Raw genomic sequence first — 19,340 nt, 5'->3', positions numbered from 1 at the left:
ATTGCAGTCCCCGCCACCTCAAATGGCCTGACGATGGTATGGACGTAAGCCACCTTTCATCTTCTTCCTTTTGCATCTCTTCTACAATGTGATTTTTTTTTTACAATTGTGTAGGTGTACAATCTACGGCGCTGGGCGGCTTTCAGAGAGAGAAGTTAAAAAGCTTACGGCACCTGGGATTCCCAGGCGGTCTTCCATCCAGGTACTAACCAGGCCCTGCTCTGCTTAGCTTCCGAGATCAGACCAGATCGGGCGGAACCAGAGAGGTATGGCCGTAAGCTGCTTTTCATCTTTTTCCTAATCCTTTAAAACGTGTCAAAGATAATCAGAAGTTTCTTTTTCTAAAATTGAAGCAGTTCTTAGCATTGGCAAGAGAGGTTCCTAAAGCCTGAAGGTAACTTTACTTTTCTTCACTGGCAATTCTAACATGTTGGGTTAGCACCTGTATTTCAACGGCTAAATTACAAACAACAGTATGCCAATCGTAAATGTTGACCAACACTAATTTAGCAATCATGAAACGGAATCATTTTGGATAATATTGTCTAATTTCCTTTCATATCCAACGTTAAAACAGGTGTACAATCTGCGGCGCTCGGCGGCTTTCGGAGAGAGAAGTGAAAAAGCTTACGGCACCTGGGATTCCCAGGCGGTCTTCCATCCAGGTACTAACCAGGCCCTGCTCTGCTTAGCTTCCGAGATCAGACGAGATCAGGCGGAACCAGAGAGGTATGGCCGTAAGCTGCTTTTTATCTTTTTCCTAATCCTTTATAATGCGTCAATGAATTATGACACGCCTGCCGTTGGCATCTTTGTGTGGGTTAAATAAGGGTATGCAAAGAAGGCTGTGACATCCCATGCCGAAAATTGGATGGACTAGAGAAGACCCGCCCAGGAGTCCCAGCCAATCGGTGAATGGCCATTGCAGTCCCCGCCACCTCAAATGGCCTGACGATGGTATGGACGTAAGCCACCTTTCATCTTCTTCCTATTGCATCTCTTCTACAATGTGAATTTTTTTTTACAATTGTGTAGGTGTACAATCTACGGCGCTGGGCGGCTTTCAGAGAGAGAAGTGAAAAAGCTTACGGCACCTGGGATTCCCAGGCGGTCTTCCATCCAGGTACTAACCAGGCCCTGCTCTGCTTAGCTTCCGAGATCAGACGAGATCGGGCGGAACCAGAGAGGTATGGACGTAAGCTGCTTTTCATCTTTTTCCTAATCCTTTAAAACGTGTCAAAGATAATCAGAAGTTTCTTTTTCTAAAATTGAAGCAGTTCTTAGCATTGGCAAGAGAGGTTCCTAAAGCCTGAAGGTAACTTTACTTTTCTTCACTGGCAATTCTAACATGTTGGGTTAGCACCTGTATTTCAACGGCTAAATTACAAACAACAGTATGCCAATCGTAAATGTTGACCAACACTAATTTAGCAATCATGAAACGGAATCATTTTGGATAATATTGTCTAATTTCCTTTCATATCCAACGTTAAAACAGGTGTACAATCTGCGGCGCTCGGCGGCTTTCGGAGAGAGAAGTGAAAAAGCTTACGGCACCTGGGATTCCCAGGCGGTCTTCCATCCAGGTACTAACCAGGCCCTGCTCTGCTTAGCTTCCGAGATCAGACGAGATCGGGCGGAACCAGAGAGGTATGGCCGTAAGCTGCTTTTTATCTTTTTCCTAATCCTTTATAATGCGTCAATGAATTATGACACGCCTGCCGTTGGCATCTTTGTGTGGGTTAAATAAGGGTATGCAAAGAAGGCTGTGACATCCCATGCCGAAAATTGGATGGACTAGAGAAGACCCGCCCAGGAGTCCCAGCCAATCGGTGAATGGCCATTGCAGTCCCCGCCACCTCAAATGGCCTGACGATGGTATGGACGTAAGCCACCTTTCATCTTCTTCCTATTGCATCTCTTCTACAATGTGAATTTTTTTTTACAATTGTGTAGGTGTACAATCTACGGCGCTGGGCGGCTTTCAGAGAGAGAAGTTAAAAAGCTTACGGCACCTGGGATTCCCAGGCGGTCTTCCATCCAGGTACTAACCAGGCCCTGCTCTGCTTAGCTTCCGAGATCAGACCAGATCGGGCGGAACCAGAGAGGTATGGCCGTAAGCTGCTTTTCATCTTTTTCCTAATCCTTTAAAACGTGTCAAAGATAATCAGAAGTTTCTTTTTCTAAAATTGAAGCAGTTCTTAGCATTGGCAAGAGAGGTTCCTAAAGCCTGAAGGTAACTTTACTTTTCTTCACTGGCAATTCTAACATGTTGGGTTAGCACCTGTATTTCAACGGCTAAATTACAAACAACAGTATGCCAATAGTAAATGTTGACCAACACTAATTTAGCAATCATGAAACGGAATCATTTTGGATAATATTGTCTAATTTCCTTTCATATCCAACGTTAAAACAGGTGTACAATCTGCGGCGCTCGGCGGCTTTCGGAGAGAGAAGTGAAAAAGCTTACGGCACCTGAGATTCCCAGGCGGTCTTCCATCCAGGTACTAACCAGGCCCTGCTCTGCTTAGCTTCCGAGATCAGACGAGATCGGGCGGAACCAGAGAGGTATGGCCGTAAGCTGCTTTTTATCTTTTTCCTAATCCTTTATAATGCGTCAATGAATTATGACACGCCTGCCGTTGGCATCTTTGTGTGGGTTAAATAAGGGTATGCAAAGAAGGCTGTGACATCCCATGCCGAAAATTGGATGGACTAGAGAAGACCCGCCCAGGAGTCCCAGCCAATCGGTGAATGGCCATTGCAGTCCCCGCCACCTCAAATGGCCTGACGATGGTATGGACGTAAGCCACCTTTCATCTTCTTCCTATTGCATCTCTTCTACAATGTGAATTTTTTTTTACAATTGTGTAGGTGTACAATCTACGGCGCTGGGCGGCTTTCAGAGAGAGAAGTGAAAAAGCTTACGGCACCTGGGATTCCCAGGCGGTCTTCCATCCAGGTACTAACCAGGCCCTGCTCTGCTTAGCTTCCGAGATCAGACGAGATCGGGCGGAACCAGAGAGGTATGGACGTAAGCTGCTTTTCATCTTTTTCCTAATCCTTTAAAACGTGTCAAAGATAATCAGAAGTTTCTTTTTCTAAAATTGAAGCAGTTCTTAGCATTGGCAAGAGAGGTTCCTAAAGCCTGAAGGTAACTTTACTTTTCTTCACTGGCAATTCTAACATGTTGGGTTAGCACCTGTATTTCAACGGCTAAATTACAAACAACAGTATGCCAATGGTAAATGTTGACCAACACTAATTTAGCAATCATGAAACGGAATCATTTTGGATAATATTGTCTAATTTCCTTTCATATCCAACGTTAAAACAGGTGTACAATCTGCGGCGCTCGGCGGCTTTCGGAGAGAGAAGTGAAAAAGCTTACGGCACCTGGGATTCCCAGGCGGTCTTCCATCCAGGTACTAACCAGGCCCTGCTCTGCTTAGCTTCCGAGATCAGACGAGATCGGGCGGAACCAGAGAGGTATGGCCGTAAGCTGCTTTTTATCTTTTTCCTAATCCTTTATAATGCGTCAATGAATTATGACACGCCAGCCGTTGGCATCTTTGTGTGGGTTAAATAAGGGTATGCAAAGAAGGCTGTGACATCCCAAGCCGAAAATTGGATGGACTAGAGAAGACCCGCCCAGGAGTCCCAGCCAATCGGTGAATGGCCATTGCAGTCCCCGCCACCTCAAATGGCCTGACGATGGTACGGACGTAAGCCACCTTTCATCTTCTTCCTATTGCATCTCTTCTACAATGTGAATTTTTTTTTACAATTGTGTAGGTGTACAATTTACGGCGCTGGGCGGCTTTCAGAGAGAGAAGTGAAAAAGCTTACGGCACCTGGGATTCCCAGGCGGTCTTCCATCCAGGTACTAACCAGGCCCTGCTCTGCTTAGCTTCCGAGATCAGACGAGATCAGGCGGAACCAGAGAGGTATGGCCGTAAGCTGCTTTTTATCTTTTTCCTAATCCTTTATAATGCGTCAATGAATTATGACACGCCTGCCGTTGGCATCTTTGTGTGGGTTAAATAAGGGTATGCAAAGAAGGCTGTGACATCCCATGCCGAAAATTGGATGGACTAGAGAAGACCCGCCCAGGAGTCCCAGCCAATCGGTGAATGGCCATTGCAGTCCCCGCCACCTCAAATGGCCTGACGATGGTATGGACGTAAGCCACCTTTCATCTTCTTCCTATTGCATCTCTTCTACAATGTGAATTTTTTTTTACAATTGTGTAGGTGTACAATCTACGGCGCTGGGCGGCTTTCAGAGAGAGAAGTGAAAAAGCTTACGGCACCTGGGATTCCCAGGCGGTCTTCCATCCAGGTACTAACCAGGCCCTGCTCTGCTTAGCTTCCGAGATCAGACGAGATCGGGCGGAACCAGAGAGGTATGGACGTAAGCTGCTTTTCATCTTTTTCCTAATCCTTTAAAACGTGTCAAAGATAATCAGAAGTTTCTTTTTCTAAAATTGAAGCAGTTCTTAGCATTGGCAAGAGAGGTTCCTAAAGCCTGAAGGTAACTTTACTTTTCTTCACTGGCAATTCTAACATGTTGGGTTAGCACCTGTATTTCAACGGCTAAATTACAAACAACAGTATGCCAATCGTAAATGTTGACCAACACTAATTTAGCAATCATGAAACGGAATCATTTTGGATAATATTGTCTAATTTCCTTTCATATCCAACGTTAAAACAGGTGTACAATCTGCGGCGCTCGGCGGCTTTCGGAGAGAGAAGTGAAAAAGCTTACGGCACCTGGGATTCCCAGGCGGTCTTCCATCCAGGTACTAACCAGGCCCTGCTCTGCTTAGCTTCCGAGATCAGACGAGATCGGGCGGAACCAGAGAGGTATGGCCGTAAGCTGCTTTTTATCTTTTTCCTAATCCTTTATAATGCGTCAATGAATTATGACACGCCTGCCGTTGGCATCTTTGTGTGGGTTAAATAAGGGTATGCAAAGAAGGCTGTGACATCCCATGCCGAAAATTGGATGGACTAGAGAAGACCCGCCCAGGAGTCCCAGCCAATCGGTGAATGGCCATTGCAGTCCCCGCCACCTCAAATGGCCTGACGATGGTATGGACGTAAGCCACCTTTCATCTTCTTCCTATTGCATCTCTTCTACAATGTGAATTTTTTTTTACAATTGTGTAGGTGTACAATCTACGGCGCTGGGCGGCTTTCAGAGAGAGAAGTTAAAAAGCTTACGGCACCTGGGATTCCCAGGCGGTCTTCCATCCAGGTACTAACCAGGCCCTGCTCTGCTTAGCTTCCGAGATCAGACCAGATCGGGCGGAACCAGAGAGGTATGGCCGTAAGCTGCTTTTCATCTTTTTCCTAATCCTTTAAAACGTGTCAAAGATAATCAGAAGTTTCTTTTTCTAAAATTGAAGCAGTTCTTAGCATTGGCAAGAGAGGTTCCTAAAGCCTGAAGGTAACTTTACTTTTCTTCACTGGCAATTCTAACATGTTGGGTTAGCACCTGTATTTCAACGGCTAAATTACAAACAACAGTATGCCAATAGTAAATGTTGACCAACACTAATTTAGCAATCATGAAACGGAATCATTTTGGATAATATTGTCTAATTTCCTTTCATATCCAACGTTAAAACAGGTGTACAATCTGCGGCGCTCGGCGGCTTTCGGAGAGAGAAGTGAAAAAGCTTACGGCACCTGAGATTCCCAGGCGGTCTTCCATCCAGGTACTAACCAGGCCCTGCTCTGCTTAGCTTCCGAGATCAGACGAGATCGGGCGGAACCAGAGAGGTATGGCCGTAAGCTGCTTTTTATCTTTTTCCTAATCCTTTATAATGCGTCAATGAATTATGACACGCCTGCCGTTGGCATCTTTGTGTGGGTTAAATAAGGGTATGCAAAGAAGGCTGTGACATCCCATGCCGAAAATTGGATGGACTAGAGAAGACCCGCCCAGGAGTCCCAGCCAATCGGTGAATGGCCATTGCAGTCCCCGCCACCTCAAATGGCCTGACGATGGTATGGACGTAAGCCACCTTTCATCTTCTTCCTATTGCATCTCTTCTACAATGTGAATTTTTTTTTACAATTGTGTAGGTGTACAATCTACGGCGCTGGGCGGCTTTCAGAGAGAGAAGTGAAAAAGCTTACGGCACCTGGGATTCCCAGGCGGTCTTCCATCCAGGTACTAACCAGGCCCTGCTCTGCTTAGCTTCCGAGATCAGACGAGATCGGGCGGAACCAGAGAGGTATGGACGTAAGCTGCTTTTCATCTTTTTCCTAATCCTTTAAAACGTGTCAAAGATAATCAGAAGTTTCTTTTTCTAAAATTGAAGCAGTTCTTAGCATTGGCAAGAGAGGTTCCTAAAGCCTGAAGGTAACTTTACTTTTCTTCACTGGCAATTCTAACATGTTGGGTTAGCACCTGTATTTCAACGGCTAAATTACAAACAACAGTATGCCAATGGTAAATGTTGACCAACACTAATTTAGCAATCATGAAACGGAATCATTTTGGATAATATTGTCTAATTTCCTTTCATATCCAACGTTAAAACAGGTGTACAATCTGCGGCGCTCGGCGGCTTTCGGAGAGAGAAGTGAAAAAGCTTACGGCACCTGGGATTCCCAGGCGGTCTTCCATCCAGGTACTAACCAGGCCCTGCTCTGCTTAGCTTCCGAGATCAGACGAGATCGGGCGGAACCAGAGAGGTATGGCCGTAAGCTGCTTTTTATCTTTTTCCTAATCCTTTATAATGCGTCAATGAATTATGACACGCCAGCCGTTGGCATCTTTGTGTGGGTTAAATAAGGGTATGCAAAGAAGGCTGTGACATCCCAAGCCGAAAATTGGATGGACTAGAGAAGACCCGCCCAGGAGTCCCAGCCAATCGGTGAATGGCCATTGCAGTCCCCGCCACCTCAAATGGCCTGACGATGGTACGGACGTAAGCCACCTTTCATCTTCTTCCTATTGCATCTCTTCTACAATGTGAATTTTTTTTTACAATTGTGTAGGTGTACAATTTACGGCGCTGGGCGGCTTTCAGAGAGAGAAGTGAAAAAGCTTACGGCACCTGGGATTCCCAGGCGGTCTTCCATCCAGGTACTAACCAGGCCCTGCTCTGCTTAGCTTCCGAGATCAGACGAGATCGGGCGGAACCAGAGAGGTATGGACGTAAGCTGCTTTTCATCTTTTTCTTAATCCTTTAAAACGTGTCAAAGATAATCAGAAGTTTCTTTTTCTAAAATTGAAGCAGTTCTTAGCATTGGCAAGAGAGGTTCCTAAAGCCTGAAGGTAACTTTACTTTTCTTCACTGGCAATTCTAACATGTTGGGTTAGCACCTGTATTTCAACGGCTAAATTACAAACAACAGTATGCCAATCGTAAATGTTGATCAACACTAATTTAGCAATCATGAAACGGAATCATTTTGGATAATATTGTCTAATTTCCTTTCATATCCAACGTTAAAACAGGTGTACAATCTGCGGCGCTCGGCGGCTTTCGGAGAGAGAAGTGAAAAAGCTTACGGCACCTGAGATTCCCAGGCGGTCTTCCATCCAGGTACTAACCAGGCCCTGCTCTGCTTAGCTTCCGAGATCAGACGAGATCGGGCGGAACCAGAGAGGTATGGCCGTAAGCTGCTTTTTATCTTTTTCCTAATCCTTTATAATGCGTCAATGAATTATGACACGCCTGCCGTTGGCATCTTTGTGTGGGTTAAATAAGGGTATGCAAAGAAGGCTGTGACATCCCATGCCGAAAATTGGATGGACTAGAGAAGACCCGCCCAGGAGTCCCAGCCAATCGGTGAATGGCCATTGCAGTCCCCGCCACCTCAAATGGCCTGACGATGGTATGGACGTAAGCCACCTTTCATCTTCTTCCTATTGCATCTCTTCTACAATGTGAATTTTTTTTTACAATTGTGTAGGTGTACAATCTACGGCGCTGGGCGGCTTTCAGAGAGAGAAGTTAAAAAGCTTACGGCACCTGGGATTCCCAGGCGGTCTTCCATCCAGGTACTAACCAGGCCCTGCTCTGCTTAGCTTCCGAGATCAGACCAGATCGGGCGGAACCAGAGAGGTATGGCCGTAAGCTGCTTTTCATCTTTTTCCTAATCCTTTAAAACGTGTCAAAGATAATCAGAAGTTTCTTTTTCTAAAATTGAAGCAGTTCTTAGCATTGGCAAGAGAGGTTCCTAAAGCCTGAAGGTAACTTTACTTTTCTTCACTGGCAATTCTAACATGTTGGGTTAGCACCTGTATTTCAACGGCTAAATTACAAACAACAGTATGCCAATAGTAAATGTTGACCAACACTAATTTAGCAATCATGAAACGGAATCATTTTGGATAATATTGTCTAATTTCCTTTCATATCCAACGTTAAAACAGGTGTACAATCTGCGGCGCTCGGCGGCTTTCGGAGAGAGAAGTGAAAAAGCTTACGGCACCTGAGATTCCCAGGCGGTCTTCCATCCAGGTACTAACCAGGCCCTGCTCTGCTTAGCTTCCGAGATCAGACGAGATCGGGCGGAACCAGAGAGGTATGGCCGTAAGCTGCTTTTTATCTTTTTCCTAATCCTTTATAATGCGTCAATGAATTATGACACGCCTGCCGTTGGCATCTTTGTGTGGGTTAAATAAGGGTATGCAAAGAAGGCTGTGACATCCCATGCCGAAAATTGGATGGACTAGAGAAGACCCGCCCAGGAGTCCCAGCCAATCGGTGAATGGCCATTGCAGTCCCCGCCACCTCAAATGGCCTGACGATGGTATGGACGTAAGCCACCTTTCATCTTCTTCCTATTGCATCTCTTCTACAATGTGAATTTTTTTTTACAATTGTGTAGGTGTACAATCTACGGCGCTGGGCGGCTTTCAGAGAGAGAAGTGAAAAAGCTTACGGCACCTGGGATTCCCAGGCGGTCTTCCATCCAGGTACTAACCAGGCCCTGCTCTGCTTAGCTTCCGAGATCAGACGAGATCGGGCGGAACCAGAGAGGTATGGACGTAAGCTGCTTTTCATCTTTTTCCTAATCCTTTAAAACGTGTCAAAGATAATCAGAAGTTTCTTTTTCTAAAATTGAAGCAGTTCTTAGCATTGGCAAGAGAGGTTCCTAAAGCCTGAAGGTAACTTTACTTTTCTTCACTGGCAATTCTAACATGTTGGGTTAGCACCTGTATTTCAACGGCTAAATTACAAACAACAGTATGCCAATGGTAAATGTTGACCAACACTAATTTAGCAATCATGAAACGGAATCATTTTGGATAATATTGTCTAATTTCCTTTCATATCCAACGTTAAAACAGGTGTACAATCTGCGGCGCTCGGCGGCTTTCGGAGAGAGAAGTGAAAAAGCTTACGGCACCTGGGATTCCCAGGCGGTCTTCCATCCAGGTACTAACCAGGCCCTGCTCTGCTTAGCTTCCGAGATCAGACGAGATCGGGCGGAACCAGAGAGGTATGGCCGTAAGCTGCTTTTTATCTTTTTCCTAATCCTTTATAATGCGTCAATGAATTATGACACGCCAGCCGTTGGCATCTTTGTGTGGGTTAAATAAGGGTATGCAAAGAAGGCTGTGACATCCCAAGCCGAAAATTGGATGGACTAGAGAAGACCCGCCCAGGAGTCCCAGCCAATCGGTGAATGGCCATTGCAGTCCCCGCCACCTCAAATGGCCTGACGATGGTACGGACGTAAGCCACCTTTCATCTTCTTCCTATTGCATCTCTTCTACAATGTGAATTTTTTTTTACAATTGTGTAGGTGTACAATTTACGGCGCTGGGCGGCTTTCAGAGAGAGAAGTGAAAAAGCTTACGGCACCTGGGATTCCCAGGCGGTCTTCCATCCAGGTACTAACCAGGCCCTGCTCTGCTTAGCTTCCGAGATCAGACGAGATCAGGCGGAACCAGAGAGGTATGGCCGTAAGCTGCTTTTTATCTTTTTCCTAATCCTTTATAATGCGTCAATGAATTATGACACGCCTGCCGTTGGCATCTTTGTGTGGGTTAAATAAGGGTATGCAAAGAAGGCTGTGACATCCCATGCCGAAAATTGGATGGACTAGAGAAGACCCGCCCAGGAGTCCCAGCCAATCGGTGAATGGCCATTGCAGTCCCCGCCACCTCAAATGGCCTGACGATGGTATGGACGTAAGCCACCTTTCATCTTCTTCCTATTGCATCTCTTCTACAATGTGAATTTTTTTTTACAATTGTGTAGGTGTACAATCTACGGCGCTGGGCGGCTTTCAGAGAGAGAAGTGAAAAAGCTTACGGCACCTGGGATTCCCAGGCGGTCTTCCATCCAGGTACTAACCAGGCCCTGCTCTGCTTAGCTTCCGAGATCAGACGAGATCGGGCGGAACCAGAGAGGTATGGACGTAAGCTGCTTTTCATCTTTTTCCTAATCCTTTAAAACGTGTCAAAGATAATCAGAAGTTTCTTTTTCTAAAATTGAAGCAGTTCTTAGCATTGGCAAGAGAGGTTCCTAAAGCCTGAAGGTAACTTTACTTTTCTTCACTGGCAATTCTAACATGTTGGGTTAGCACCTGTATTTCAACGGCTAAATTACAAACAACAGTATGCCAATCGTAAATGTTGACCAACACTAATTTAGCAATCATGAAACGGAATCATTTTGGATAATATTGTCTAATTTCCTTTCATATCCAACGTTAAAACAGGTGTACAATCTGCGGCGCTCGGCGGCTTTCGGAGAGAGAAGTGAAAAAGCTTACGGCACCTGGGATTCCCAGGCGGTCTTCCATCCAGGTACTAACCAGGCCCTGCTCTGCTTAGCTTCCGAGATCAGACGAGATCGGGCGGAACCAGAGAGGTATGGCCGTAAGCTGCTTTTTATCTTTTTCCTAATCCTTTATAATGCGTCAATGAATTATGACACGCCTGCCGTTGGCATCTTTGTGTGGGTTAAATAAGGGTATGCAAAGAAGGCTGTGACATCCCATGCCGAAAATTGGATGGACTAGAGAAGACCCGCCCAGGAGTCCCAGCCAATCGGTGAATGGCCATTGCAGTCCCCGCCACCTCAAATGGCCTGACGATGGTATGGACGTAAGCCACCTTTCATCTTCTTCCTATTGCATCTCTTCTACAATGTGAATTTTTTTTTACAATTGTGTAGGTGTACAATCTACGGCGCTGGGCGGCTTTCAGAGAGAGAAGTTAAAAAGCTTACGGCACCTGGGATTCCCAGGCGGTCTTCCATCCAGGTACTAACCAGGCCCTGCTCTGCTTAGCTTCCGAGATCAGACCAGATCGGGCGGAACCAGAGAGGTATGGCCGTAAGCTGCTTTTCATCTTTTTCCTAATCCTTTAAAACGTGTCAAAGATAATCAGAAGTTTCTTTTTCTAAAATTGAAGCAGTTCTTAGCATTGGCAAGAGAGGTTCCTAAAGCCTGAAGGTAACTTTACTTTTCTTCACTGGCAATTCTAACATGTTGGGTTAGCACCTGTATTTCAACGGCTAAATTACAAACAACAGTATGCCAATAGTAAATGTTGACCAACACTAATTTAGCAATCATGAAACGGAATCATTTTGGATAATATTGTCTAATTTCCTTTCATATCCAACGTTAAAACAGGTGTACAATCTGCGGCGCTCGGCGGCTTTCGGAGAGAGAAGTGAAAAAGCTTACGGCACCTGAGATTCCCAGGCGGTCTTCCATCCAGGTACTAACCAGGCCCTGCTCTGCTTAGCTTCCGAGATCAGACGAGATCGGGCGGAACCAGAGAGGTATGGCCGTTAGCTGCTTTTTATCTTTTTCCTAATCCTTTATAATGCGTCAATGAATTATGACACGCCTGCCGTTGGCATCTTTGTGTGGGTTAAATAAGGGTATGCAAAGAAGGCTGTGACATCCCATGCCGAAAATTGGATGGACTAGAGAAGACCCGCCCAGGAGTCCCAGCCAATCGGTGAATGGCCATTGCAGTCCCCGCCACCTCAAATGGCCTGACGATGGTATGGACGTAAGCCACCTTTCATCTTCTTCCTATTGCATCTCTTCTACAATGTGAATTTTTTTTTACAATTGTGTAGGTGTACAATCTACGGCGCTGGGCGGCTTTCAGAGAGAGAAGTGAAAAAGCTTACGGCACCTGGGATTCCCAGGCGGTCTTCCATCCAGGTACTAACCAGGCCCTGCTCTGCTTAGCTTCCGAGATCAGACGAGATCGGGCGGAACCAGAGAGGTATGGACGTAAGCTGCTTTTCATCTTTTTCCTAATCCTTTAAAACGTGTCAAAGATAATCAGAAGTTTCTTTTTCTAAAATTGAAGCAGTTCTTAGCATTGGCAAGAGAGGTTCCTAAAGCCTGAAGGTAACTTTACTTTTCTTCACTGGCAATTCTAACATGTTGGGTTAGCACCTGTATTTCAACGGCTAAATTACAAACAACAGTATGCCAATGGTAAATGTTGACCAACACTAATTTAGCAATCATGAAACGGAATCATTTTGGATAATATTGTCTAATTTCCTTTCATATCCAACGTTAAAACAGGTGTACAATCTGCGGCGCTCGGCGGCTTTCGGAGAGAGAAGTGAAAAAGCTTACGGCACCTGGGATTCCCAGGCGGTCTTCCATCCAGGTACTAACCAGGCCCTGCTCTGCTTAGCTTCCGAGATCAGACGAGATCGGGCGGAACCAGAGAGGTATGGCCGTAAGCTGCTTTTTATCTTTTTCCTAATCCTTTATAATGCGTCAATGAATTATGACACGCCAGCCGTTGGCATCTTTGTGTGGGTTAAATAAGGGTATGCAAAGAAGGCTGTGACATCCCAAGCCGAAAATTGGATGGACTAGAGAAGACCCGCCCAGGAGTCCCAGCCAATCGGTGAATGGCCATTGCAGTCCCCGCCACCTCAAATGGCCTGACGATGGTACGGACGTAAGCCACCTTTCATCTTCTTCCTATTGCATCTCTTCTACAATGTGAATTTTTTTTTACAATTGTGTAGGTGTACAATTTACGGCGCTGGGCGGCTTTCAGAGAGAGAAGTGAAAAAGCTTACGGCACCTGGGATTCCCAGGCGGTCTTCCATCCAGGTACTAACCAGGCCCTGCTCTGCTTAGCTTCCGAGATCAGACGAGATCGGGCGGAACCAGAGAGGTATGGACGTAAGCTGCTTTTCATCTTTTTCTTAATCCTTTAAAACGTGTCAAAGATAATCAGAAGTTTCTTTTTCTAAAATTGAAGCAGTTCTTAGCATTGGCAAGAGAGGTTCCTAAAGCCTGAAGGTAACTTTACTTTTCTTCACTGGCAATTCTAACATGTTGGGTTAGCACCTGTATTTCAACGGCTAAATTACAAACAACAGTATGCCAATCGTAAATGTTGATCAACACTAATTTAGCAATCATGAAACGGAATCATTTTGGATAATATTGTCTAATTTCCTTTCATATCCAACGTTAAAACAGGTGTACAATCTGCGGCGCTCGGCGGCTTTCGGAGAGAGAAGTGAAAAAGCTTACGGCACCTGAGATTCCCAGGCGGTCTTCCATCCAGGTACTAACCAGGCCCTGCTCTGCTTAGCTTCCGAGATCAGACGAGATCGGGCGGAACCAGAGAGGTATGGCCGTAAGCTGCTTTTTATCTTTTTCCTAATCCTTTATAATGCGTCAATGAATTATGACACGCCTGCCGTTGGCATCTTTGTGTGGGTTAAATAAGGGTATGCAAAGAAGGCTGTGACATCCCATGCCGAAAATTGGATGGACTAGAGAAGACCCGCCCAGGAGTCCCAGCCAATCGGTGAATGGCCATTGCAGTCCCCGCCACCTCAAATGGCCTGACGATGGTATGGACGTAAGCCACCTTTCATCTTCTTCCTATTGCATCTCTTCTACAATGTGAATTTTTTTTTACAATTGTGTAGGTGTACAATCTACGGCGCTGGGCGGCTTTCAGAGAGAGAAGTTAAAAAGCTTACGGCACCTGGGATTCCCAGGCGGTCTTCCATCCAGGTACTAACCAGGCCCTGCTCTGCTTAGCTTCCGAGATCAGACCAGATCGGGCGGAACCAGAGAGGTATGGCCGTAAGCTGCTTTTCATCTTTTTCCTAATCCTTTAAAACGTGTCAAAGATAATCAGAAGTTTCTTTTTCTAAAATTGAAGCAGTTCTTAGCATTGGCAAGAGAGGTTCCTAAAGCCTGAAGGTAACTTTACTTTTCTTCACTGGCAATTCTAACATGTTGGGTTAGCACCTGTATTTCAACGGCTAAATTACAAACAACAGTATGCCAATAGTAAATGTTGACCAACACTAATTTAGCAATCATGAAACGGAATCATTTTGGATAATATTGTCTAATTTCCTTTCATATCCAACGTTAAAACAGGTGTACAATCTGCGGCGCTCGGCGGCTTTCGGAGAGAGAAGTGAAAAAGCTTACGGCACCTGAGATTCCCAGGCGGTCTTCCATCCAGGTACTAACCAGGCCCTGCTCTGCTTAGCTTCCGAGATCAGACGAGATCGGGCGGAACCAGAGAGGTATGGCCGTAAGCTGCTTTTTATCTTTTTCCTAATCCTTTATAATGCGTCAATGAATTATGACACGCCTGCCGTTGGCATCTTTGTGTGGGTTAAATAAGGGTATGCAAAGAAGGCTGTGACATCCCATGCCGAAAATTGGATGGACTAGAGAAGACCCGCCCAGGAGTCCCAGCCAATCGGTGAATGGCCATTGCAGTCCCCGCCACCTCAAATGGCCTGACGATGGTATGGACGTAAGCCACCTTTCATCTTCTTCCTATTGCATCTCTTCTACAATGTGAATTTTTTTTTACAATTGTGTAGGTGTACAATCTACGGCGCTGGGCGGCTTTCAGAGAGAGAAGTGAAAAAGCTTACGGCACCTGGGATTCCCAGGCGGTCTTCCATCCAGGTACTAACCAGGCCCTGCTCTGCTTAGCTTCCGAGATCAGACGAGATCGGGCGGAACCAGAGAGGTATGGACGTAAGCTGCTTTTCATCTTTTTCCTAATCCTTTAAAACGTGTCAAAGATAATCAGAAGTTTCTTTTTCTAAAATTGAAGCAGTTCTTAGCATTGGCAAGAGAGGTTCCTAAAGCCTGAAGGTAACTTTACTTTTCTTCACTGGCAATTCTAACATGTTGGGTTAGCACCTGTATTTCAACGGCTAAATTACAAACAACAGTATGCCAATGGTAAATGTTGACCAACACTAATTTAGCAATCATGAAACGGAATCATTTTGGATAATATTGTCTAATTTCCTTTCATATCCAACGTTAAAACAGGTGTACAATCTGCGGCGCTCGGCGGCTTTCGGAGAGAGAAGTGAAAAAGCTTACGGCACCTGAGATTCCCAGGCGGTCTTCCATCCAGGTACTAACCAGGCCCTGCTCTGCTTAGCTTCCGAGATCAGACGAGATCGGGCGGAACCAGAGAGGTATGGCCGTAAGCTGCTTTTTATCTTTTTCCTAATCCTTTATAATGCGTCAATGAATTATGACACGCCAGCCGTTGGCATCTTTGAGTGGGTTAAATAAGGGTATGCAAAGAAGGCTGTGACATCCCATGCCGAAAATTGGATGGACTAGAGAAGACCCGCCCAGGAGTCCCAGCCAATCGGTGAATGGCCATTGCAGTCCCCGCCACCTCAAATGGCCTGACGATGGTATGGACGTAAGCCACCTTTCATCTTCTTCCTATTGCATCTCTTCTACAATGTGAATTTTTTTTTACAATTGTGTAGGTGTACAATCTACGGCGCTGGGCGGCTTTCAGAGAGAGAAGTGAAAAAGCTTACGGCACCTGGGATTCCCAGGCGGTCTTCCATCCAGGTACTAACCAGGCCCTGCTCTGCTTAGCTTCCGAGATCAGACGAGATCGGGCGGAACCAGAGAGGTATGGACGTAAGCTGCTTTTCATCTTTTTCCTAATCCTTTAAAACGTGTCAAAGATAATCAGAAGTTTCTTTTTCTAAAATTGAAGCAGTTCTTAGCATTGGCAAGAGAGGTTCCTAAAGCCTGAAGGTAACTTTACTTTTCTTCACTGGCAATTCTAACATGTTGGGTTAGCACCTGTATTTCAACGGCTAAATTACAAACAACAGTATGCCAATGGTAAATGTTGACCAACACTAATTTAGCAATCATGAAACGGAATCATTTTGGATAATATTGTCTAATTTCCTTTCATATCCAACGTTAAAACAGGTGTACAATCTGCGGCGCTCGGCGGCTTTCGGAGAGAGAAGTGAAAAAGCTTACGGCACCTGGGATTCCCAGGCGGTCTTCCATCCAGGTACTAACCAGGCCCTGCTCTGCTTAGCTTCCGAGATCAGACGAGATCGGGCGGAACCAGAGAGGTATGGCCGTAAGCTGCTTTTTATCTTTTTCCTAATCCTTTATAATGCGTCAATGAATTATGACACGCCAGCCGTTGGCATCTTTGTGTGGGTTAAATAAGGGTATGCAAAGAAGGCTGTGACATCCCAAGCCGAAAATTGGATGGACTAGAGAAGACCCGCCCAGGAGTCCCAGCCAATCGGTGAATGGCCATTGCAGTCCCCGCCACCTCAAATGGCCTGACGATGGTACGGACGTAAGCCACCTTTCATCTTCTTCCTATTGCATCTCTTCTACAATGTGAATTTTTTTTTACAATTGTGTAGGTGTACAATTTACGGCGCTGGGCGGCTTTCAGAGAGAGAAGTGAAAAAGCTTACGGCACCTGGGATTCCCAGGCGGTCTTCCATCCAGGTACTAACCAGGCCCTGCTCTGCTTAGCTTCCGAGATCAGACGAGATCAGGCGGAACCAGAGAGGTATGGCCGTAAGCTGCTTTTTATCTTTTTCCTAATCCTTTATAATGCGTCAATGAATTATGACACGCCTGCCGTTGGCATCTTTGTGTGGGTTAAATAAGGGTATGCAAAGAAGGCTGTGACATCCCATGCCGAAAATTGGATGGACTAGAGAAGACCCGCCCAGGAGTCCCAGCCAATCGGTGAATGGCCATTGCAGTCCCCGCCACCTCAAATGGCCTGACGATGGTATGGACGTAAGCCACCTTTCATCTTCTTCCTATTGCATCTCTTCTACAATGTGAATTTTTTTTTACAATTGTGTAGGTGTACAATCTACGGCGCTGGGCGGCTTTCAGAGAGAGAAGTGAAAAAGCTTACGGCACCTGGGATTCCCAGGCGGTCTTCCATCCAGGTACTAACCAGGCCCTGCTCTGCTTAGCTTCCGAGATCAGACGAGATCGGGCGGAACCAGAGAGGTATGGACGTAAGCTGCTTTTCATCTTTTTCCTAATCCTTTAAAACGTGTCAAAGATAATCAGAAGTTTCTTTTTCTAAAATTGAAGCAGTTCTTAGCATTGGCAAGAGAGGTTCCTAAAGCCTGAAGGTAACTTTACTTTTCTTCACTGGCAATTCTAACATGTTGGGTTAGCACCTGTATTTCAACGGCTAAATTACAAACAACAGTATGCCAATCGTAAATGTTGACCAACACTAATTTAGCAATCATGAAACGGAATCATTTTGGATAATATTGTCTAATTTCCTTTCATATCCAACGTTAAAACAGGTGTACAATCTGCGGCGCTCGGCGGCTTTCGGAGAGAGAAGTGAAAAAGCTTACGGCACCTGGGATTCCCAGGCGGTCTTCCATCCAGGTACTAACCAGGCCCTGCTCTGCTTAGCTTCCGAGATCAGACGAGATCGGGCGGAACCAGAGAGGTATGGCCGTAAGCTGCTTTTTATCTTTTTCCTAATCCTTTATAATGCGTCAATGAATTATGACACGCCTGCCGTTGGCATCTTTGTGTGGGTTAAATAAGGGTATGCAAAGAAGGCTGTGACATCCCATGCCGAAAATTGGATGGACTAGAGAAGACCCGCCCAGGAGTCCCAGCCAATCGGTGAATGGCCATTGCAGTCCCCGCCACCTCAAATGGCCTGACGATGGTATGGACGTAAGCCACCTTTCATCTTCTTCCTATTGCATCTCTTCTACAATGTGAATTTTTTTTTACAATTGTGTAGGTGTACAATCTACGGCGCTGGGCGGCTTTCAGAGAGAGAAGTTAAAAAGCTTACGGCACCTGGGATTCCCAGGCGGTCTTCCATCCAGGTACTAACCAGGCCCTGCTCTGCTTAGCTTCCGAGATCAGACCAGATCGGGCGGAACCAGAGAGGTATGGCCGTAAGCTGCTTTTCATCTTTTTCCTAATCCTTTAAAACGTGTCAAAGATAATCAGAAGTTTCTTTTTCTAAAATTGAAGCAGTTCTTAGCATTGGCAAGAGAGGTTCCTAAAGCCTGAAGGTAACTTTACTTTTCTTCACTGGCAATTCTAACATGTTGGGTTAGCACCTGTATTTCAACGGCTAAATTACAAACAACAGTATGCCAATAGTAAATGTTGACCAACACTAATTTAGCAATCATGAAACGGAATCATTTTGGATAATATTGTCTAATTTCCTTTCATATCCAACGTTAAAACAGGTGTACAATCTGCGGCGCTCGGCGGCTTTCGGAGAGAGAAGTGAAAAAGCTTACGGCACCTGAGATTCCCAGGCGGTCTTCCATCCAGGTACTAACCAGGCCCTGCTCTGCTTAGCTTCCGAGATCAGACGAGATCGGGCGGAACCAGAGAGGTATGGCCGTAAGCTGCTTTTTATCTTTTTCCTAATCCTTTATAATGCGTCAATGAATTATGACACGCCTGCCGTTGGCATCTTTGTGTGGGTTAAATAAGGGTATGCAAAGAAGGCTGTGACATCCCATGCCGAAAATTGGATGGACTAGAGAAGACCCGCCCAGGAGTCCCAGCCAATCGGTGAATGGCCATTGCAGTCCCCGCCACCTCAAATGGCCTGACGATGGTACGGACGTAAGCCACCTTTCATCTTCTTCCTATTGCATCTCTTCTACAATGTGAATTTTTTTTTACAATTGTGTAGGTGTACAATTTACGGCGCTGGGCGGCTTTCAGAGAGAGAAGTGAAAAAGCTTACGGCACCTGGGATTCCCAGGCGGTCTTCCATCCAGGTACTAACCAGGCCCTGCTCTGCTTAGCTTCCGAGATCAGACGAGATCGGGCGGAACCAGAGAGGTATGGACGTAAGCTGCTTTTCATCTTTTTCTTAATCCTTTAAAACGTGTCAAAGATAATCAGAAGTTTCTTTTTCTAAAATTGAAGCAGTTCTTAGCATTGGCAAGAGAGGTTCCTAAAGCCTGAAGGTAACTTTACTTTTCTTCACTGGCAATTCTAACATGTTGGGTTAGCACCTGTATTTCAACGGCTAAATTACAA

At 45.6% G+C, this 19,340-nt stretch overlaps 42 non-coding genes across 42 annotated transcripts; all 42 read right to left on the bottom strand.

The window, feature by feature from the left end:
* Positions 1–161: 161 nt before the first annotated feature.
* LOC134121927 (5S ribosomal RNA) lies at positions 162–280 on the bottom strand. Its single transcript, XR_009953468.1, has one exon. It is a non-coding gene; the product is annotated as a 5S ribosomal RNA (ribosomal RNA).
* A 344-nt stretch (positions 281–624) lies between these two features.
* Positions 625–743, bottom strand: LOC134121534 (5S ribosomal RNA). The gene has a single exon (XR_009953075.1). It is a non-coding gene; the product is annotated as a 5S ribosomal RNA (ribosomal RNA).
* A 339-nt stretch (positions 744–1,082) lies between these two features.
* LOC134121816 (5S ribosomal RNA) lies at positions 1,083–1,201 on the bottom strand. The gene has a single exon (XR_009953357.1). It is a non-coding gene; the product is annotated as a 5S ribosomal RNA (ribosomal RNA).
* A 344-nt stretch (positions 1,202–1,545) lies between these two features.
* Positions 1,546–1,664, bottom strand: LOC134121207 (5S ribosomal RNA). The gene has a single exon (XR_009952748.1). It is a non-coding gene; the product is annotated as a 5S ribosomal RNA (ribosomal RNA).
* Positions 1,665–2,003: 339 nt separating this feature from the next.
* On the bottom strand, positions 2,004–2,122 carry LOC134121926 (5S ribosomal RNA). The gene has a single exon (XR_009953467.1). It is a non-coding gene; the product is annotated as a 5S ribosomal RNA (ribosomal RNA).
* Positions 2,123–2,466: 344 nt separating this feature from the next.
* Positions 2,467–2,585, bottom strand: LOC134121507 (5S ribosomal RNA). Its single transcript, XR_009953048.1, has one exon. It is a non-coding gene; the product is annotated as a 5S ribosomal RNA (ribosomal RNA).
* A 339-nt stretch (positions 2,586–2,924) lies between these two features.
* LOC134121815 (5S ribosomal RNA) lies at positions 2,925–3,043 on the bottom strand. The gene has a single exon (XR_009953356.1). It is a non-coding gene; the product is annotated as a 5S ribosomal RNA (ribosomal RNA).
* Positions 3,044–3,387: 344 nt separating this feature from the next.
* On the bottom strand, positions 3,388–3,506 carry LOC134121206 (5S ribosomal RNA). The gene has a single exon (XR_009952747.1). It is a non-coding gene; the product is annotated as a 5S ribosomal RNA (ribosomal RNA).
* A 339-nt stretch (positions 3,507–3,845) lies between these two features.
* Positions 3,846–3,964, bottom strand: LOC134121533 (5S ribosomal RNA). The gene has a single exon (XR_009953074.1). It is a non-coding gene; the product is annotated as a 5S ribosomal RNA (ribosomal RNA).
* A 339-nt stretch (positions 3,965–4,303) lies between these two features.
* LOC134121814 (5S ribosomal RNA) lies at positions 4,304–4,422 on the bottom strand. Its single transcript, XR_009953355.1, has one exon. It is a non-coding gene; the product is annotated as a 5S ribosomal RNA (ribosomal RNA).
* Positions 4,423–4,766: 344 nt separating this feature from the next.
* Positions 4,767–4,885, bottom strand: LOC134121205 (5S ribosomal RNA). Its single transcript, XR_009952746.1, has one exon. It is a non-coding gene; the product is annotated as a 5S ribosomal RNA (ribosomal RNA).
* Positions 4,886–5,224: 339 nt separating this feature from the next.
* Positions 5,225–5,343, bottom strand: LOC134121925 (5S ribosomal RNA). Its single transcript, XR_009953466.1, has one exon. It is a non-coding gene; the product is annotated as a 5S ribosomal RNA (ribosomal RNA).
* A 344-nt stretch (positions 5,344–5,687) lies between these two features.
* LOC134121506 (5S ribosomal RNA) lies at positions 5,688–5,806 on the bottom strand. The gene has a single exon (XR_009953047.1). It is a non-coding gene; the product is annotated as a 5S ribosomal RNA (ribosomal RNA).
* Positions 5,807–6,145: 339 nt separating this feature from the next.
* LOC134121813 (5S ribosomal RNA) lies at positions 6,146–6,264 on the bottom strand. The gene has a single exon (XR_009953354.1). It is a non-coding gene; the product is annotated as a 5S ribosomal RNA (ribosomal RNA).
* Positions 6,265–6,608: 344 nt separating this feature from the next.
* LOC134121204 (5S ribosomal RNA) lies at positions 6,609–6,727 on the bottom strand. Its single transcript, XR_009952745.1, has one exon. It is a non-coding gene; the product is annotated as a 5S ribosomal RNA (ribosomal RNA).
* Positions 6,728–7,066: 339 nt separating this feature from the next.
* On the bottom strand, positions 7,067–7,185 carry LOC134121811 (5S ribosomal RNA). The gene has a single exon (XR_009953352.1). It is a non-coding gene; the product is annotated as a 5S ribosomal RNA (ribosomal RNA).
* Positions 7,186–7,529: 344 nt separating this feature from the next.
* On the bottom strand, positions 7,530–7,648 carry LOC134121505 (5S ribosomal RNA). Its single transcript, XR_009953046.1, has one exon. It is a non-coding gene; the product is annotated as a 5S ribosomal RNA (ribosomal RNA).
* A 339-nt stretch (positions 7,649–7,987) lies between these two features.
* On the bottom strand, positions 7,988–8,106 carry LOC134121923 (5S ribosomal RNA). The gene has a single exon (XR_009953464.1). It is a non-coding gene; the product is annotated as a 5S ribosomal RNA (ribosomal RNA).
* Positions 8,107–8,450: 344 nt separating this feature from the next.
* Positions 8,451–8,569, bottom strand: LOC134121504 (5S ribosomal RNA). The gene has a single exon (XR_009953045.1). It is a non-coding gene; the product is annotated as a 5S ribosomal RNA (ribosomal RNA).
* A 339-nt stretch (positions 8,570–8,908) lies between these two features.
* On the bottom strand, positions 8,909–9,027 carry LOC134121810 (5S ribosomal RNA). The gene has a single exon (XR_009953351.1). It is a non-coding gene; the product is annotated as a 5S ribosomal RNA (ribosomal RNA).
* Positions 9,028–9,371: 344 nt separating this feature from the next.
* Positions 9,372–9,490, bottom strand: LOC134121202 (5S ribosomal RNA). The gene has a single exon (XR_009952744.1). It is a non-coding gene; the product is annotated as a 5S ribosomal RNA (ribosomal RNA).
* Positions 9,491–9,829: 339 nt separating this feature from the next.
* LOC134121532 (5S ribosomal RNA) lies at positions 9,830–9,948 on the bottom strand. Its single transcript, XR_009953073.1, has one exon. It is a non-coding gene; the product is annotated as a 5S ribosomal RNA (ribosomal RNA).
* A 339-nt stretch (positions 9,949–10,287) lies between these two features.
* Positions 10,288–10,406, bottom strand: LOC134121809 (5S ribosomal RNA). The gene has a single exon (XR_009953350.1). It is a non-coding gene; the product is annotated as a 5S ribosomal RNA (ribosomal RNA).
* A 344-nt stretch (positions 10,407–10,750) lies between these two features.
* Positions 10,751–10,869, bottom strand: LOC134121201 (5S ribosomal RNA). The gene has a single exon (XR_009952743.1). It is a non-coding gene; the product is annotated as a 5S ribosomal RNA (ribosomal RNA).
* Positions 10,870–11,208: 339 nt separating this feature from the next.
* LOC134121922 (5S ribosomal RNA) lies at positions 11,209–11,327 on the bottom strand. Its single transcript, XR_009953463.1, has one exon. It is a non-coding gene; the product is annotated as a 5S ribosomal RNA (ribosomal RNA).
* A 344-nt stretch (positions 11,328–11,671) lies between these two features.
* LOC134121616 (5S ribosomal RNA) lies at positions 11,672–11,790 on the bottom strand. Its single transcript, XR_009953157.1, has one exon. It is a non-coding gene; the product is annotated as a 5S ribosomal RNA (ribosomal RNA).
* Positions 11,791–12,129: 339 nt separating this feature from the next.
* Positions 12,130–12,248, bottom strand: LOC134121808 (5S ribosomal RNA). Its single transcript, XR_009953349.1, has one exon. It is a non-coding gene; the product is annotated as a 5S ribosomal RNA (ribosomal RNA).
* Positions 12,249–12,592: 344 nt separating this feature from the next.
* LOC134121199 (5S ribosomal RNA) lies at positions 12,593–12,711 on the bottom strand. Its single transcript, XR_009952741.1, has one exon. It is a non-coding gene; the product is annotated as a 5S ribosomal RNA (ribosomal RNA).
* A 339-nt stretch (positions 12,712–13,050) lies between these two features.
* LOC134121807 (5S ribosomal RNA) lies at positions 13,051–13,169 on the bottom strand. Its single transcript, XR_009953348.1, has one exon. It is a non-coding gene; the product is annotated as a 5S ribosomal RNA (ribosomal RNA).
* A 344-nt stretch (positions 13,170–13,513) lies between these two features.
* On the bottom strand, positions 13,514–13,632 carry LOC134121503 (5S ribosomal RNA). The gene has a single exon (XR_009953044.1). It is a non-coding gene; the product is annotated as a 5S ribosomal RNA (ribosomal RNA).
* Positions 13,633–13,971: 339 nt separating this feature from the next.
* On the bottom strand, positions 13,972–14,090 carry LOC134121921 (5S ribosomal RNA). Its single transcript, XR_009953462.1, has one exon. It is a non-coding gene; the product is annotated as a 5S ribosomal RNA (ribosomal RNA).
* Positions 14,091–14,434: 344 nt separating this feature from the next.
* LOC134121502 (5S ribosomal RNA) lies at positions 14,435–14,553 on the bottom strand. The gene has a single exon (XR_009953043.1). It is a non-coding gene; the product is annotated as a 5S ribosomal RNA (ribosomal RNA).
* Positions 14,554–14,892: 339 nt separating this feature from the next.
* On the bottom strand, positions 14,893–15,011 carry LOC134121806 (5S ribosomal RNA). The gene has a single exon (XR_009953347.1). It is a non-coding gene; the product is annotated as a 5S ribosomal RNA (ribosomal RNA).
* Positions 15,012–15,355: 344 nt separating this feature from the next.
* LOC134121500 (5S ribosomal RNA) lies at positions 15,356–15,474 on the bottom strand. The gene has a single exon (XR_009953041.1). It is a non-coding gene; the product is annotated as a 5S ribosomal RNA (ribosomal RNA).
* Positions 15,475–15,813: 339 nt separating this feature from the next.
* Positions 15,814–15,932, bottom strand: LOC134121805 (5S ribosomal RNA). Its single transcript, XR_009953346.1, has one exon. It is a non-coding gene; the product is annotated as a 5S ribosomal RNA (ribosomal RNA).
* Positions 15,933–16,276: 344 nt separating this feature from the next.
* On the bottom strand, positions 16,277–16,395 carry LOC134121198 (5S ribosomal RNA). Its single transcript, XR_009952740.1, has one exon. It is a non-coding gene; the product is annotated as a 5S ribosomal RNA (ribosomal RNA).
* Positions 16,396–16,734: 339 nt separating this feature from the next.
* LOC134121531 (5S ribosomal RNA) lies at positions 16,735–16,853 on the bottom strand. Its single transcript, XR_009953072.1, has one exon. It is a non-coding gene; the product is annotated as a 5S ribosomal RNA (ribosomal RNA).
* A 339-nt stretch (positions 16,854–17,192) lies between these two features.
* On the bottom strand, positions 17,193–17,311 carry LOC134121804 (5S ribosomal RNA). The gene has a single exon (XR_009953345.1). It is a non-coding gene; the product is annotated as a 5S ribosomal RNA (ribosomal RNA).
* A 344-nt stretch (positions 17,312–17,655) lies between these two features.
* On the bottom strand, positions 17,656–17,774 carry LOC134121197 (5S ribosomal RNA). The gene has a single exon (XR_009952739.1). It is a non-coding gene; the product is annotated as a 5S ribosomal RNA (ribosomal RNA).
* Positions 17,775–18,113: 339 nt separating this feature from the next.
* Positions 18,114–18,232, bottom strand: LOC134121920 (5S ribosomal RNA). The gene has a single exon (XR_009953461.1). It is a non-coding gene; the product is annotated as a 5S ribosomal RNA (ribosomal RNA).
* A 344-nt stretch (positions 18,233–18,576) lies between these two features.
* Positions 18,577–18,695, bottom strand: LOC134121499 (5S ribosomal RNA). The gene has a single exon (XR_009953040.1). It is a non-coding gene; the product is annotated as a 5S ribosomal RNA (ribosomal RNA).
* Positions 18,696–19,034: 339 nt separating this feature from the next.
* On the bottom strand, positions 19,035–19,153 carry LOC134121803 (5S ribosomal RNA). The gene has a single exon (XR_009953344.1). It is a non-coding gene; the product is annotated as a 5S ribosomal RNA (ribosomal RNA).
* Positions 19,154–19,340: the final 187 nt, after the last annotated feature.

The sequence above is a fragment of the Pungitius pungitius genome, unplaced genomic scaffold (genome assembly GCF_949316345.1).
Source record: "Pungitius pungitius unplaced genomic scaffold, fPunPun2.1 scaffold_28, whole genome shotgun sequence".
In the NCBI taxonomy this organism is placed as follows: domain Eukaryota; kingdom Metazoa; phylum Chordata; class Actinopteri; order Perciformes; family Gasterosteidae; genus Pungitius; species Pungitius pungitius.
This window is presented reverse-complemented; position numbering and strand designations above follow the sequence as displayed.